This window comes from Triticum urartu, chromosome 3A (assembly GCF_056163025.1).
Source record: "Triticum urartu cultivar PI428250 chromosome 3A, HENAU_Tu73, whole genome shotgun sequence".
Taxonomy (NCBI): domain Eukaryota; kingdom Viridiplantae; phylum Streptophyta; class Magnoliopsida; order Poales; family Poaceae; genus Triticum; species Triticum urartu.
The window spans coordinates 690,248,238-690,252,043 of record NC_141875.1 but is presented as its reverse complement, the minus strand read 5'-3'; the positions used below and the strand labels follow the sequence as shown (position 1 = coordinate 690,252,043).

Here is a 3,806-nt window from a genome sequence, read left to right as displayed (position 1 = left end):
GTATTATTACTGTTTTTTGAGCTGTCTCTGTTTCAACCATACAATCCGTCTAGCATAAGGTGGATAAGGCAAATACTGGAGACACTGTCGTACATATTGGGCATGGTAGTAGACTATCAGAACCTTACGGTCTTGCAAAATCTTCAAAATCAATATTCTGCTCGAGTCAGGTTCTATGTATATCCTCTTTTTCATGGGATATGTATATCCTGTAAGTCATGGTTTATCTCAGAAAAGAGGATATATAACTGAGCTGTATAAGACCAGCAAGTTTTTTTTTGACAATTAGCTTTCCGTGTGCATGCTCTTAATCCCCATAGCACTAAGAGAGGACCTTACTGATTCCCATATTACTAATTTCTGTATCAAACATTATTATTTTGTATCTATGTGCTAGCTCTGTCAAATATAATCAACCTGCCTATGTTCCATTTTGTTATTTGTACTTGGATAGAAAAGCTAAAATCTGTATAGTGCTCTGTGTGTAATACCAAGTTGTTCCTGTTATTTACAAACTGCTGTTCTTATACACTGATCCACAACACCTTTACATTACACATTTGAAATTAATTAAAATACATCTAAACAGAGTGCTTCAACACAGATTTATCCTATGATTATACCTGAGACATTAGTTTGTTTTTATGCTTTTGTTTCCCACAGTGCTTCAAGCTTGTTTATTAACTCGATTTGTTGTTATTCTGTTTAACAGGAGACTGCAGAAGCAGAGAAGACAGATGTTACACCAATCCAAGAGTAGCTAGCTTTAACTTGGCAGAGCGTTTTATTTTTCAATCGCAATATTTGTGATTGTGTGGAATATTGTATGGTTAAAGTTTTAAGTTCCTGGGCATGCAATATTTGTACGTGAAGTTTTAAGTTCCTGGGCATGCAATATTTGTAGGTTAAACTGGTTGTTGTGATGTGAACGAGTGTATGGAGTTTCACATGTTCTGTTCTGTACAGAATATATTGTAGTAAACCTATTTTGGTTGTTATTTGAAGATTTTCATACTCTTTTCTTCTTTCTGTTTGATATATACTGCTTAAAAAGCAATGTGGATCCTCTGCCAGGAAAAATCTGACAATTGGGACCCATCTAAAAACTGGACCACAAAAAACCCTTGAAAATAAAAATAAAATGGACCGCAAAAGGCCATGCCTAGAAAATAAAAAGGCCAAATTGTTGGGCCAGGCCCATGTAGCTAGAGAAAATTAATAGAGAAAATATACAGTAAAAAGGCCGAATTGTTGGGCTAGGCCCATGTAGAAAACCGAATTGGACCGGGCCGAATCTTGTGCCACATCAGCTTGCCACGCTGGATGCCTACGTGGCCTGGGGAGGTTGCTAGTGACCAAAACGCCACAGTAGACGTATTTTGGTCATAAACGTCTACGACCATTTCAGAAGAAAGGTCGCTATAGTCAGTTTACGACGGCCAGCTTTTGACCTTATGTTTTTGGTCACAAAAAGGTCATAAATGGAAATTTGTGACCATTCAGTGACCAATAGTGGTGGTCACCAGTTGACATATTTCTTGTAGTGCCACGTTGCCCTATCGCTTGCGGGCAGGCGCGACTTGACGTTGGGAAACGGCGGGGCCAATAGGGCCGGCGACGAGATCTGCCTGAGGAGAAGGAGCGCCAGCGACCTCGACGGTGACGGGGGATAGCAGGGAGTCATCCATGGCGGTGAAGGACGGCTAGGGAGCGTGCGGTGGCGGGGCAATGGTGGCGGAGGGCGGGGGGGTGGGGGGGAACGGCCGCGCGGAAATGTCCCTCCCGCCAAATCTCGCTGCGGATAGGGGCTGAGCTCGGGTCGTCCCTCTAGCCCGTGAATCTAGATGTTGGGGGAGATGTTTTGCCGCGCCCCGCAAAAATTTGCGTGCCGGGGCGGGATGCGGGGTTTGATCGGGACGTTTTTTGCTCCCTGACCCGCACTTTGGCGGTTATTTTGCGGATCAGGACGGGATGCGGGGTCTGCTAGAGTGCTTGATTATCAGTTTGATTGACATGTATTTCTCCTATAGTGCTTGTTTCAGGAAGAATATGAAGTGCGTAAGCAAAAATATTCACAATTTTATTTTATTACCATCATTTGTGTTGAGTTTCATTCATATACATGTATTGACCCTCTTCTTCAATTTAGATGTGGGAGATTCAGAACGAACTCCTACCACAAGATCGCGTATGACCAATTCAAGAGGAATTGGCGGGATTCTTTCTTGAGCACGTCATCAATAAAGCCGGAGAATAGCATGTGGAAGTTGATATTAGGTGTTAGGGATTGTAACATAGGATAGATATACGAAAACTTGTTGTTTGACCAATATCTCGGAGAAGGAGCAGGTCGACCACTTCTCTCTGTAGGTCCATCAGGGACACTCTCTTTGTGATTCAAGTTGCCTTTCAGACGACCACCGAGGACCCAAGGGCTTCTTCTCGACCAGATTTGAACCGGCTTGCCAGGTTTATGGTGTGAAGTGATGGGTTTGATAGTTTTGACGAGATCAGAACAAGGTTGCTTATGAAGCTATTTATTCACTATCTTGGCTGTGAATCTCCCATCCACATGCAACTTGCATGGAGGACCGGTTCCGATGGTTTGGTAATGTTCCCAACATGGAGAAAAAATACACAAACGTATTTTCATGGCCACTTGCAATGAAAGGATATTTATACATCCTCTATGGTGTCCAATTGATTAATCATGCATTTCACCAAAGAGCGCCCAATATTAATAGGATGTTATTTTGCCTCGCGGGTCCTTGCTACATGATACACCGATACAATGTTGTCGGTACGAGAAAAATACATTAATCAGACACTGTTTTATTCTATTTAGGCAGAAAGGGAAGCAAGCGATATCCTTTAATTCCCTGCAGGCGCAATCTGGGCTGCAGACGCAGATTGAGCTGCAGGTGGTATCACGCAGACTACGCACCAGCATCCGTTATCAGCACATACACCATAAACCGTGTCCGCCTTATATTTATAGGAGCACAGTGCTGTGCATGAAGCTATGCTTGGACATGCCTTGCAGACGTTGTACTGGGCACAGCGAGCAGCGATGCCTGCGGGGTTTCGAGGGCAGGAGCATGGATAAGCCGAAATATATTTCCTACAAGTGCGGTGGAGAAAAAACATACCGGCAAAATACCTGAACAGAGCACCGAAAAGACAAGGCATATGAGCACCACCTGGACAGTCTTCATCCTTAATTTGTAGAAAAACTATGTTATGTAGGAGGTTTTTGTTTTACTTAGGAGTTGTGTTTCCGGCGGTTGTATCTGTAGCTTTCTATCTCTTGTGGATGTGCAATGGATCTATACAGGTTGGGTGCTTTATAGCAGCCATGCTCTGGTTATACTAAGTGGAATCAATTAATAACATATACTGAAACATTAGAACAGGTAAATGGGTGGACGCGAAGCTTATTATTATTCTAGTTCGTTAGTATAAATTTATAGTTTTGCTAAGTATCGGGGATAAACTGGATCCTATTAGTATCCCATTTTATAGTGGTTAATTAAGACATGCTTATCCGCACCTATTATTTTGGTTATGGATATGAACATATGAAGTACTGACAAGCAACTCTAGCAGACCCCGCATCCGGCTGGCCCGCAAAACGCGTTTGCAGTTCGTGGAAAACGGCTTTTGCGGGCTGGCTCGCACGGCCGCAGATGTAGACCCCCCAAACGGACCCGTATAAAAGGATATTCGCGGAATATACTTTTTTACGGGTTGGCTTTTGTGGTGTCTGCACGGGCACCGCCTCGTCGACCCGCAAACAGAAAGCGCCC

General features: G+C 43.4%; 1 long non-coding RNA gene across 1 annotated transcript; it reads right to left on the bottom strand.

The window, feature by feature from the left end:
- Positions 1 to 2,695: 2,695 nt before the first annotated feature.
- LOC147981673 (uncharacterized) lies at positions 2,696 to 3,298 on the bottom strand. The gene is made up of 2 exons (XR_015599938.1): positions 3,161 to 3,298; positions 2,696 to 3,074 (listed from the first exon to the last, which is right to left on the bottom strand). It is a non-coding gene; the product is annotated as an uncharacterized LOC147981673 (long non-coding RNA).
- Between the last annotated feature and the right edge of the window lie 508 nt (positions 3,299 to 3,806).